Below are 14,295 nucleotides of genomic sequence, written 5' to 3' on the forward strand. Positions count from 1 at the left end.
AATTTATAGTTACTATTTCAGTGATTTAAACAAGATATAAATAATGTTTTAAAAAATAAATATTTAAAAATTAAATAATTTTTAAGTTAATATTTAAAAATTTTTTATATGAATGTTCAGTATTCTACAGGTATATATATATATACTTTTTATCTCTACACGCTGAGGAGTGGTTATCTGGCTTGATTATATATTAAATTCTTTCCAGAATTCAGCCTTCACTGATACAATAACAGATGAGTTATTAAAGAGTGAGAAATATTAACCCATTTATTGCTGAAAAACTGTTCTTTGAATTTCAAATTACCCTAAGAAGTTCCAGGATATTGATTTAAAACACTGAGCTGCTCATCAGAAGATCTTAATTCGGTTTGGTCTTTTTGCCTCTGTCCCAGCAGAAGGGCAAAGGCATGTCTGAGTTTTGCTTCTGAGTCCTACATACAGTACAACTGCTCCTGTTCTTCTGCCAGCTTCTAGAATTCCAGCAGATTTGATCCCAATACAGAAAGATTGAAAGGAATGGTGTCAAAAGGACTTGTCCCTTTATAAAAATACCCTAAGCACCACATTGTGACAATTTAATAAATGCATATTCAACATGACCTACTTGATGTCTTGGGAGGAAGAGAAGCAATTTTAGTGCCATGATTAGAAACAGAAGCATTGTTTTCTGCATGAAGAGTCATACAGATTTTGAGCTATCACTATTACACATTCAACTGCATAGTCTATTTAAAAGGTCAGACTACAAAAGACTATATATTCAGAATACATTTATGGCTTAATGTTTCTCATAGCATATAATGGTTAGACCATGCAGGAAGGAACAAACAAGTATCTATTGTATCCCAAACTTTGCCATAGTAACTAGTCATGTGAATGTAGGCAAATAACTGAACTCGCTAAGCCTCAGTTTCCCATCAGTGAAATTGGAATAAGAAGATCCCCTGTATAATTCTCTTAAGGATTGAGACAAGGCACAGAAACAAGGCAGTTTGGTGTCTGACTCTCACTAAATATTAGTTAATAGTATTATTGTCTTTAATTGCATGGTTTTGGGCACCATAATCAAATTTTCCACTAAAAAAATGTAGATTTTATAAGCAATAAGTATTTATTATATAAATTAAGAAAGCAAAGGAGCTCCTGAGCCCAACATTTTATATGTCTGGGAATCACAGGACAAAATACATGGGACTCCATCAAGTTGCAATCTAGACTATTTATCCACTAGCTACAAGCTTTTTGAGTGTTGTCACTGTGTCTTGTGCACCCTTTTACCTCTAGTGTCGAACATAGAAACTGTCTTCAAGAAATGAACAACCAAGGATGTAAAACCATGCTGACAGCTTCTTTTCATAGACTCTGGAGATGAAATGGTTTTCTAAGCTAAAAAATTCCATTAAATTGGACCATCTCTATGCAATATTACAAAAGCCACCAGAGCACAGATTTTGACTAAATTCAGCCTACCCACTAAGAAAATAGAGTAATAACATTATGCTGAGTTATTCATGTTCTATAATTATTCACTGGAAGAGTTAAATTTTTGCACTGCTCTTAAAGATGAGATTAAAACCAATCATATAGGTTGCAGATTATTAGAGAAAGGAACACTATTCATTAAGAAAGGAGCAGTATTGGGGCGCCTGGGTGGCTCAGTGGGTTAAGCCGCTGCCTTCGGCTCAGGTCATGATCTCAGGGTCCTGGGATCGAGTCCCGCATCGGGCTCTCTGCTCAGCGGGGAGCCTGCTTCCTCCTCTCTCTCTGCCTGCCTCTCTGCCTACTTGTGATCTCTCTCTGTCAAATAAATAAACAAAATCTTAAAAAAAAAAAAAAAAAAGAAAGGAGCAGTATTGAGACTATAGGTACTTCATCAAAGAGTGTCTCACTTAAAAGCCACCTGCATGAAAAACATCATGAACAAATAACAATATGTCACAGTCATGGTCTCAGAAACATTTTAACTTCAAGCCTGCATCTATAGTTTTGTGTGTATATCTTCACAAGTAGAATATTAAAATGCTTGGAAGAAAGGAAGTAAATAAACCATTCACAAAGTACTTTTATTTACATATATAGTGACAAGTTTTGTCACTATATATAGGAAACATGTTTTAGCTGCAAAATTCCTGTCTAAGTTGATTCTACATATTTTTTCTAAAAAGTATCTATCAGTTTTTCATTCATAGTACCTAAAAATAACAAAGGTACTTACCAGGAGAAACCATTATAAGCTTAGTTCCTTCCACAGATATCTTGATCCAGCCTGGTTAATGATTATCACACTGGTCAGAGCTTCTGCAGAAATGTAAGCCTTCCCCTGAGGTTCGTGTCAGGGTCAGCAGGTACTGACCTTGTACTGGCAGTGTGGTCTTTGGAGGTCATTAAAAGTTCTTGAATATAGGCTTCATGGCATCTAATATTTCATAAATTTTCCTCAGATTAATTGATCTAAATATCTGCTTTGATGGAGGCAACTATCATGGAAAATGCTGACAGAAAATAGAGATAAAGCAAGCAAATAAAAAGAAAGAGAAAGGGAGGGAGTGAGGGATGGAGGGAGAAGGAAGAAAGGAAAGGAGGAAGGGAGGGAGGGAGGAAGAGAGAGAGACAGAGAAAGAAAAAGGAAGAAAGAAAGAAAGAAAGAGGAATAAAGGAAGGGAGAGAGAGAGAGAGAGAAAAGGAAGGAACTGGAAGGAGGGAGGGAAGGAGAAAGAAAGTGAAAAAGAAAAGAAAGATCAGGATAAAGTGGTCAACCAATGACTTTTCTAAATTACCAGAAACAGTGTTCAGAGCATGAAGAGGTTTTGATTTCCAGGGGTTCTAGTGTGTGAAACTGCTCAGAGATGCATCAAAGGAAACCTCTTCTGTTCTCACAAACACCGGCCTATTGTGTCAGCAGTTTACGGTTATATTTCTGAAGGGGACAGGCTTCACTAACTGAAAAAGCTAACATGTCAACAGAAATATACTTGAGAAATGTGGACGATGGTCTCCAGTTTTTAGTAAGCCACTTTTACCATTCAGCAACACAAATCTTCACCAGGGAAAGCAAAAGGAGAAAATACTTTCTATGATGATAATAATTTCCTATAATAAAAGGAAAAAAATTGTAGAATTCTATCTCCCACAGAAAAACAGATTCTTTATTAAAACTCAAATGGGAAAACAAATCCTCTGTTATGTTGAAAAAAGAAGCCTCTTGGAAGCTATTCTGTGATCTTTGGAAATATACCTGCGGCCTTGCCTCTGTGGATAACTAGCTTTGGACAATGCATTTACCCTTCCTGGTTTCCCACATCCCATTTGCTGTGTGAGTGTTAAGCTGCGTATGTGCAAAAGGCCCTTCCTGTTCCAATAGCTTATGAAGCTGTGATTAAGACCCAGAAAGGGTCTGCTGTGGCTGCTCAAGTGAGAAAGCAGTTGAGGGTTAGTAATGGAGAAGGTTTCCTTACAGATCCCTTCTGACTTTGTGACATTACAAGATCCCAGCATGCACAATAGCAGGGAGCTTCCTGAGACTTCATGACATTAAGGGTTATCAAGGAAAAGACTCTTATCTGAACTCAAGCAGGAACTGGGCTTGTGTCTGTCGTTCATCATCCTGGATGAGCTATCCAGGATTCATTTCAGCAGTTCTCTTGTGATTTGGTACCACTGTCGAATGGACTCTCCAAGGACCACAGAGAGCCCACATCATAGGTGCATGCTTCTGTCCGCTGTTCTGGCAAAGGGGACTTGATCCTGAGAAATTCTCGTTTTGTGATCTTCATTGGAAAAGCAAAGGAGAGAAGTCAAAGGCAATTGCATAAATTGACAGTGGACATGAAAACAGTGAACAAAAGAGACAGGAGTATAGTCAACCTGCAAATCAAGCTGGAGACACATGTCCATTTCATGGGGTTGGTGTTGCCCTGGAGTAGTCAGAATTTTCTCCAAGATGGACATGCATCAGGACGGGGGAGGTGGTAGCAAACTTGTTCTTCAGAGGCAGGACTGGGGAGGAAGTTTTGTTTTAAAACCAATGAAAGGCCTTCACAGTAAGATATGTCTCAGTAGCATTTTACTATGTTCCTGGCGTAGAGAATTCTCAGATCCCAGATGACTGCACCAAAACACCCCTGTTATAATAACTCAATGTTATCTTCCTTTTGGGGACAACACTTTCATTTTTTCCTTTAGATTTTACTTCAAACCCACCTATCCTTGAACTCTTTTTCTGAGTTATGGCTTTCTCACCATATTTGGTAAGAGTATGGAGAAGTATAAGGCTATCAGAAAAACAGAAGAAAAGACCTATTACTGTATATAATAACAATGACATAATAATCCCACAACTTTATGCAGAACTTTATCATTTTATATACTTTATAAAATGAACTTTATACACAACTTTATATATTTTATAGATCAGTAGTCTGAAAAAAATTCACAAATTTGGAAGAATTTAAACAATTACGATAGTTACTACTTTAGGTGTTATGATGTGACAACACTCTGTTGTGGGTAAGAAAAATGGTGGAGGAAACAAATCCTTTGTTTTACTACCCTGGACTCTCTTCCTATTCACAATTCTTAGTTTTTCAAAAGAAAGCAAACATTACTGTTGTTTGGAGAACAATGTAAGTTGTGACATTTAAAGAGTCCCTGATTCCTGTGGTAGCTGAACTGGGTCAGTGAAGCAGTTCAGTTGTAATGGGAACTGTGATGTATTGACCTTGTGCTAGGCTCGTCCTGTATGTCACATTCTTCAGTCCCCAACAACCCCATGAGAAAGACTGAGTAACATCCCTGGATTGTGGCAGTTAAGTGCCTGAGCAAGAATTCAAACAAGTTCTCTATCACTCCAAAGGCTTTGTAATTTCAATCATTCATTCAGCCATTCATTGTATAACATTATACACACTGGGATGGCTTCCTTCCTGGGAAACTTCTTATAGATGGAAAAACAGAAAAAAATCACATGTCCAAAAGCCAACCTTGTCCTCACAGAGGTAAGGATAAAAATAAAGTGACTTTGGGTCACTTAGTCTTAAGTAGTAAGCAGTAGTCTGGATTTGAAGTTTGTTGTTATGTTATGAGGGTTTGAATTTGTTCTTATCAGAGTTCAGACACCTAAAAGTCCTCTAGTTGTATTTTGTCTTTTTCTCTTCACCTGTCTTTGTCCTTTCCTTGTTCTGCTCCCCAGAAAGAGTCTGTCTCTTGAAGCTCTCTGAGCTCTGTTTCACTGTGACTTTTGCCCAAGTTTTGCTAATGTGGTAGTAATGTGGTCAAGGAAGCAGACATTCTCTGGTATTTTTACTAAGTCCTAATTTTAAGCAGATATGGTGAAACTGGGTCTTAAAGACATGGCCTTCACAAGTATTCCTGCCTCTTTTCCAGAGGTTCAACATTTTCAATCCTTGTCTCCCTCCCCATCTGAAGGAGGTTCTTACCAACTTCAAGCTGTGGTTGGATGCCAATCTTTGAGCAGATGAAAACGTGTTACTTTTGGACAGAGGGGAGATTTGCTGGGCAAAGTTTCAGTGATTGCCTCCTTAGCCTTCCTTCAACTGCCATGGGATTCCACCAGGGCCTTCCTCTGCAATGAAGTCACTTTTTTCTATGGTGGGTAGATTAGGTCTGGACGGATCATAGCTCTTGTTCCCCTCTTGCAGCTCCAAGGGAAGCTTTCTCTGAATTGTCCCTGATCTTCCATGTAAGAATTTTGTGGGGTTCTGGAGAAGACACAAAAATACCCCTTATATATTCCTAAGGTTCACACTCTTCCTCCAGTCTCTGGGGCTTTTATTATTGAATTAACAAATTCTATTTGAATCATCTGATCAGGTGAATGTGTTTGACAACATCTGTCCAAGGTGAGCAAAGGCTCATATCCTGTTTCTCCCTGAAAGTGCCTGTGTGTCTTCAGTTTTTCAAAAATTCATATACACTGCAACCTCAATTCCCTGAAGGACTCAAACAAATTATTAAGTTTTATTCCTACTTTTTTTGAATATTATTGTAAAATTGTAGCAGTGCCATTTTCACCTCTCTACATCTCTGAACTCAGGTGGCTCCTGTGCAATATATTTTGATTTGTTGTTGTTTTTCTATTTTCCTTCCATTAAAAGTCTAAAAAGCTGGGCACCTGGGTGTTTCAGTTAGTTAAGCCTTCAGCTCAGGACATGATCCCAGGGTCCTGGGGTTAAGTCCAGCATTGACCCCTCTGCCTCTGCCTCTGCCTCTCTCTCTTTTCTATTCTGCTTGCACTTTGCTTGTTTGTTCTCAATGACTTGATTATTTTTCTTGAAGACACTGACCTATCATTTTGTAGAGTGTCTTATATTCTCAAATTTAAAGAATAATAATAAATAATAAAATAAAATAAAATTCAGAGAAGTAACTTTCAAGTGATTTTCGCCTAAATTGTACTGTTTGTCTTTTCCATTGTTAAATTGGGTTTATTTCCTTACTGAGTTGTGACATTTCTCTTACTACTCTTAACACTAGTCTTATCCCTGGTTTGTCTTTTTAAAATATTTTCTTCTAGTACTTGACTTTTCCTTCCATTTTCCTGACATTTCCTATTTTCCTTTTTTTTTTTTTTTTTGTTAAGTCTTGCAAATGAGAAATGTTAAATTTGAGGAAGTGCAGTTTCTCAAACCTTTCTTTTATGAACTTGTTTTTGGTGTCCTAATCGAGCAATCTTAGCTAAACCCAAGGTCACAAAAAATTTCTTCTGTATTTTCATCCAGAACTTTCATTTTTTAAGTTATACATTTACAACCTATAAAAAATTTTTAATTAGATTGTATATATGGTGGTTAGTATTGATTTTTACTTTTTTATTTGTTGTTGTTGTTGTTTTCTTCACATAGGTGAACAATGGTTCCAATATCATTTGTTGAAAAATCTATTTTCTTTTCATTGGATTACCTTGGTAACATGTTTAAAATTAGTTAAGCACTTATGTGTCACATTAGCTCTGAATTATTTTCCTCTTAGCTATGTATCTATGTCACTAATATTCTACTGTCTTCTCTTTGAAGTTTTATAGTAGTGTTAAAACTCTTCTCCAAACTGGTCTGATGATGGTATGCCCTTTACCTACCTGTATGAATTTTGCAACCAGCTTATTGATTTCTATGAAAACTCCTCCTGGATTTTCATTGGGATTACACTGAATCTACTTACCCTTTGGAGGACTTTTGACATCTAATATATATTAAGTCTTCCAATCTATGCACATGGTATACCTCCCCATGTATTTAGTTCTTCTTCAACTCTCTCATTAAAGTTTTATTGTTTTAAGCATACAAATCCTTCATATTTTTAGAAAAATTTTCACTATGTATCTTAACTTTTTTTTTTAATATTGTAGTAGTGGCTATAATAAATGATACTTTTTCAACCCACCCAGGCACCCCCATATTTTTTAATATTTCAGTTTCCAAACGTGAATTGCTAGTATATAAACACAATTGATTTTGACTCTCACATCTATTTTACAGTGTATAGTCCTCCATTGTGAGCATGTGTCATCATTTACTTAAGCAGTCTACTATGTCTGGATATTTATGTAATTTCGCATTTTGCAGTTACCCAATGAATAACTTTGGCATAATTTTTTCAAAGTGTTGAGATTGTGCCTTTAAAGTAAATTTCTGAAAGTATTTTTGCTAGGTTGAAAGGCAAATGTCTATGAACCTTTGTTCAATATTTCCAAATTTCTCAATGAAATGGCTGTATTTTACATCTTACTGGAAATGTATGATTGCCTGTTTTCTTTCACAGCTTTATCAACAGAGAAATTATAAACTTTTATTCTTTTATTAACTTTGTATAAATTTAAAAGCCATTTGTAAATTTTGTTTTCATAAATAACCTTTCCATATCTTTTGTCATTTTCTTATGGGATATTTTAAATGTCTTACCTCCATATTTAAAATGTATTTTTGAGGGAGGAGTCAAGATGGCGGAGAAGTAGCAGGCTGAGACTACATCAGATAGCAGGAGATCAGCTAGATAGCTTATCTAAAGATTGCAAACACCTACAAATCCAACGGGAGATCGAAGAGAAGAAGAACAGAAATTCTAGAAACAGAAAATCAACCACTTTCTGAAAGGTAGGACCAGCAGAGAAGTGAATCCAAAGCAATAGGAAGATAGACCGCAGGGGGAGGGGCCGGGTCCCGGCAAGCAGCAGAGCAACGGGTCACTAAATCAGGACATTTAAAAAGTCTGTTCCACTGAGGGACATTGTTCCAGAGGCTAAACCAGGGTGAAACCCATGCAGGGTAGCATGGGCTTAGGTCCCGCAGGGTCACAGAAGGATTGGGGGTGTCTGGGTGTCACAGAGCTCGCAGGTATTAAAACGGGGAAGCTGGCTACAGAGACAGAGCTGAGGAGTGAGCTCTCAGCTTGGGGTTACCTTGAACTGGTCGCAGGCTCGGTGAGCTCGGAGTGCGGCCAGAGGCCAGGGAGACGGGAGTAATTGGGCGCTATTCTCGAGGGTGCACTTAGGAGTGGGGCCCCAAGCTCTCGGCTCCTTGGGGCTGGAGACTGGGAGGCCGCCATCTTCATTCCCGTCCTCCAGAATTCTACGGAAATCATTCAGGGAACAAAAGCTCCTAAAAGCATACCGGAGCTGATTAATCAGCCTGGCTCCTGGTAAGGGTGGTGCAATTATGCCTGGGGCAAAGACACTTGAGAATCACTACAATAGGCCCCTCCTCCAGGAGATCAACAAGAAATCCAGCCAGGACCAAATTCACCTACCAAGGAGTGAAGGTTCAATACCAAGGAGAGCAGCAGAATTCCAGAGGAGAAAGCAAAGCACAGAACTCACGGCTTTCTATCAGTCTTATAGTTAATTTTTTTTCTTTTTTTTTTCAAATTTTTTTTTCTTCTTCTGCTAACTTTTTTAAACTTTTACCCTTTTCTTTTTTAACGTTTTTAAACTAGTTTATCTTATATATATATATATATATATATATATATATATTTCTTTATTATATTTTTTCTTTGTTCATTTTCTTTTTTTAATTGTTTCTTTTTTTTTCTGAACCTCTTTTTATTCCCTTCTCCCCCCCCCCCCGCCACGATTTGGGATCTCTTCTGATTTCATTAAAGTGTATTTTCCTGGGGTCTTTGCCACCTTAGTATTTTACTTGCTCCCTCATATACTCTTATCTGGACAAAATGACAAGGGAGAAAAATTCACCACAAAAAAAAGAACAAGAGGCAGTACCAAAGGCTAGAGACTTAATCAATACAGACATTGGTAATATGTCAGATCTAGAGTTCAGAATGACGATTCTCAAGGTTCTAGCCAGGCTCGAAAAAGGCATGGATGATATTAGAGAAACCCTACCCAGAGACATAAAAGCCCCTTCTGGAGAAATAAAAGAACTAAAATCTAACCAAGTTGAAATCAAAAAAGCTATTATTGAGGTGCAATCAAAAATGGAGGCTCTCACTGCTAGGATAAATGAGGCAGAAGAAAGAATTAGTGATATAGAAGACCAAATGACAGAGAATAAAGAAGCTGAACATAATAGTGACAAACAGCTACTGGAGCACGAGGGGAGAATTTGAGAGATAAGTGACACCATAAGATGAAACAACATGAGAATAACTGGGATTCCAGAAGAAGAAGAAAGAGAAATGGGAGCAGAAGGTATATTGGAGAAAATTATTGTAAAGAATTTCCCTAATATGGAAAAGGGAACAAGCATCAAAATCAGGAGGTGCAGAGAACCTCCCTCAAAATCAACAAGAATGGGTCCACACCCCATCACCTAATAGTAAAATTTACAAGTCTTAGCGACAAAGAGAAAATCCTGAAAGCCACCTGGGAAAAGAAGTCTGTAACATACAAGGGTAAAAATATTAGATTGGCAGCAGACTTATCCACAGAGACCTGGCAGGCCAGAAAGAACTGGAATGATATATTCAGAGCACTAAATGAGAAAAACGTGCAGCCAAAAATACTATAACCAGCTAGGCTATCATTGAAAATAGGAGAGATAAAAACTTCCAGGACAATCAAAAACTGAAAGAATTTGCAAACACCAAACCAGCTCTACAGGAAATATTGAAAGGGGTCCCCTAAACAAAGAGAGACCCTACAAGTAGTAGATCAGAAAGGAACAGAGACAATATACAGTAACAGTCACCTTACAGGCAATACAATGTCACTAAATTCATATCTCTCGATAGTTACCCTGAATATTAATGGGCTACATGCCCCAATCAAAAGATGCAGGTTATCAGAACGGGTAAAAAAACAAAACCCATCAATATAATGCCTAGAAGAGACTCATTTTAGACCCAAAGACACCTCCAGTTTGGAAGTGGGGGGGGGAGACAATTTACCATGCTAAAGGACATCAGAAGAAAGCTGGGGTGGCAATCCTTATATCAGATCAATTAGATTTTAAGCCAAAGACTATAATAAGAGATAAGGAAGGACACTATATCATAATCAAAGGGTATATCCAACAACAAGATTCAACAATTTTAAATATCTATACCCCTAACATGGAAGCAGCCGACTATATAAACCAATGAATAACAAAATCAAAGAAACACATTGACAATAATACAGTAATAGTAGGGGACTTTAACACTTCCCTCACTGAAATGGACAGATCATCCAAGCAAAAGATCAACAAGGAAATAAAGGCCTTAAATGACACATTGGACCAGATGGACATCACAGATATATTCAGAACATTCTATCCCAAAGCAACAGAATACACACTCTTCTCTAGTGCACATGGAACATTCTCCAGAATAGATCACATCCTGGGTCATAAATCAGGTCTCAACCGGTATCAAAAGATTGGGATCATTCCCTGCATATTTTCAGACCACAATGCTCTGAACCTAGAACTCAATCACAAGAGGAAATTTGGAAAGAACACAAATACATTGAGACTAAACAGCATCCTTCTAAAAAATGAATGGGTCAACCAGGAAATTAAAGAAGAATTGAAGAAGAATGGAATCAGAAGAAGAATGGAAACAAATGATAATGAAAACACAACAGTTCAAAATCGGTGGGACACGGCAAAGGCAGTCCTGAGACGAAAATATATAGTGGTGCAAGCCTTTCTTAAGAAACAAAAAAGGTCTCAAGTACACAACCTAACCCTACACTTAAAGGAGCTGGAGAAAGAAAAACAAAGAAAGCCTAACCCAGCAGGAGAAGAGAAATAATAAAGATCAGAGCAGAAATCAATGAAATAGATACCAGAAAAACCAATACAACCAATCAACAAAACTAGGAGCTGGATCTTTGAAAGAATTAATAAGATTGACAAATCCCTGGCCAGATTTATCAAAAAGAAAAGAGAAAGGACCCAAATAAATAAAATCACAAATGAAAGAGGAGATATCACAACCAAAACCAAAGAAATACAAACAATTATAAGAACATACTATGAGCAACTCTACGCCAACAAATTTGACAATCTGGAAGAAATGGATGCATTCCTAGAGACATATAAACTACCACAACTGAACCAGGAAGAAATAGAAACCCTGAACAGACCCATAACCAGTAAGGAGACTGAAATAGTCATCAAAAATCTCCAAACAAACCAAACCCAGGGCCAGATGGCATCTCAGATGAATTCTGCCAAACATTTAAAGAAGAATTAATTACTATTCTCCTTAAACTGTTCCAAAAAATAGAAATGGAAGGAAAACTTCCAAACTCATTTTATGAGGCCAGCATCACCTTGATCCCCAAACCAGAAAAGGATCCCATCAAGAAAGAGAATGACAGACCAATATCCTTGATGAACACAGATGCAAAAATTCTCACCAAAATACTACCCAATAGGATCCAACAGTACATTAAAAGTATTATTCATCAAGACCGAGTGGGATTTATTCTAGGGCTGCAAGGTTAGTTCAACATCCATAAAGCAATCAATGTGATACAATACATTAATAAAAGAAAGAAGAAAAACCATAGGATATTCTCAATAGATGCTGAAAAAGCATTTGACAAAGAACAGCATGCCTGCCTGATCAAAACTCTTCAAAGTGTAGGGATATAGGGCATATACCTCAACATTATCAAAGCCATCTATGAAGAACCCACTGCAAATGAAACATTCTCAATAGAGAAAAACTGAAAGCTTTTCCTCTTAGGTCAGGAACAGGGCAGGGATGTCCATTATCACCACTGCTATTCAACATAGTACTAGAAGTCCTAGCCTCAGCAATCAGACAACAAAAGGAAATTAAAGGCATCCAAATCAGCAAAAAAGAAGTCAAACTATCACTCTTTGCAGATGATATGATACTACATGTGGAATACCCAAAATACTCCACTCCAAAACTGCTAGAACTTGTACAAGAATTCAGTAAAGTGTCAGGATATAAAATCAATGCACAGAAATCAGTTGTATTTCTTTACACCAACAAAAAGACAGAATAAAAAGAAATTAAGGAGTCAATGCCATGTACAATTGCACCCAGAACCATAAGATACCTAGGAATAAACCTAACCAAAGAGGCAAAGAATCTAGACTCAGAAAACTGTAAAGTACTCATGAAAGAAATTGAGGAAGACACAAAGAAATGGAAAAAATGTTCCATGCTCATTGTTTGGAAGAAAAAATATTGTGAAAATGTCTATGCTACCTAAAGCAATCTACCCATTTAATGCAATCCCTATCAAAATCCCATCCATTCTTTCAAATAAATGGAATAAATAATCCTAAAATTTATATGGAACCATAAAAGACCTCGAATAGCCAAAGGAATATTGAAAAAGCAAGCCAAAGTTGGTGGCATCACAATCCCAGACTTCAAGCTCTATTACAAAGCTGTCATCATCAAGACAGTATGGTAGTGTCACAAAAACAGACACATAGATCAATGGAACAGAATAGAGACCCCAGAAATAGAACCTCAACTCTCTGGTCAACTAATCTTCAACAAAGCAGGAATGAATGTCCAATGGGAAAAAGACAGCCTCTTCAATAAATGGTGTTGGGAAAATTGGACGGCCACATGCAGAAGAATGAAATTGGATCATTTCCTTACACCACACATAAAAATAGACTCAAAATGGAGGAAGGACCTCAATGTGAGAAAGGAATCCATCAAAATCCTTGAGGAGAACACAGGCAGCAACCTCTTTGACCTCAGCTGCAGCAACGTCTTCCTAGGAACATCGCCAAAGGCCAGGGAAGCAAAGGCAAAAATGAACTATTAGGATTTCATCAAGATCAAAAGCTTTTGCACAGCAAAGGAAACAGTTAACAAAACTTAAAGGCAGCTGACAGAATGGAAGAAGATATTTGCAAGTGACATATCAGATAAAGGGCTAGTGTCCAAAATCTATAAAGAACTTAGCAAACTTAACATCCAAAGAACAAATAATCCAGCCAAGAAATGAGCAGAGGGCGTGAACAGACATTTCTGCAAAGAAGACATCCAGATGGCCAACAGACACATGAAAAAATGCTCTATATCAGTCAGCATCATTAAAATACAAATCAAAACCACAATGAGATATCACCTCACACCAGTCAGAATGGCTAAAATTAACAAGTCAGGAAATGACAGATACTGGCAAGGATGTGGAGAAAGGGGAATCCTCCTACACTGTTGGTGGGAATGCAAGCTGGTGCAGCCACTCTGGAAAACAGCATGGAGGTTCCTCAAAAACTTGAAAATAGAGCTAACCTATGACTCAGCAATTGTACTACTGGGTATTTACCCTAAAGATACAAACATAGTGATCCAAAGGGGCAATGCACCCAAATGTTTACAGCAGCAATATCTACAATAGCCAAACTATGGAAAGTACCTAGATGTCCATCAACAGATGAATGGATAAAGAAGATGTGGTGTACATATACAATGGAATACTATGCAGGCATCAAAAGAAATGAAATATTGCTATTTACAATGATGTGGATGGAACTAGAGAGTATGCTTATCGAAATAAGTCAATCAGAGAGAGAAAACTATCATATGATCTCCCTGATATGAGGAAGTAGAGATGCAATATGGGGGGTTTTGGGGGTAGAAAAAAAATAAGTGAAAGAAGATGGATTCGGAAGGGAGACAAACCATAAGTGACTCTGAATTTCACAAAACAAACTGAGGGTTGCTGGGGGTAGGAGGTTGAGAGAGGGGGGTGGGGTTATGGACACTGGGGAGGGTATGTCCTATGATGAGGGCTGTGAAGTGTGTAAACCTGGTGATTCACAGAGCTGTACCCCTGGGGCTAAAAACACATTATATATTTATAAAATTTTTTTTAAAAAATTACAACAAAAC

General features: G+C 37.5%; 1 gene segment (V, D, J or C); it reads right to left on the reverse strand.

Annotated features, from left to right (window-relative positions):
- The window catches only part of LOC116568651, a 54,241-nt gene that overhangs the window by 23,848 nt on the left and 16,098 nt on the right, over nucleotides 1-14,295 (reverse strand).

Source organism: Mustela erminea, chromosome 11, assembly GCF_009829155.1.
Source record: "Mustela erminea isolate mMusErm1 chromosome 11, mMusErm1.Pri, whole genome shotgun sequence".
Lineage (NCBI taxonomy): Eukaryota > Metazoa > Chordata > Mammalia > Carnivora > Mustelidae > Mustela > Mustela erminea.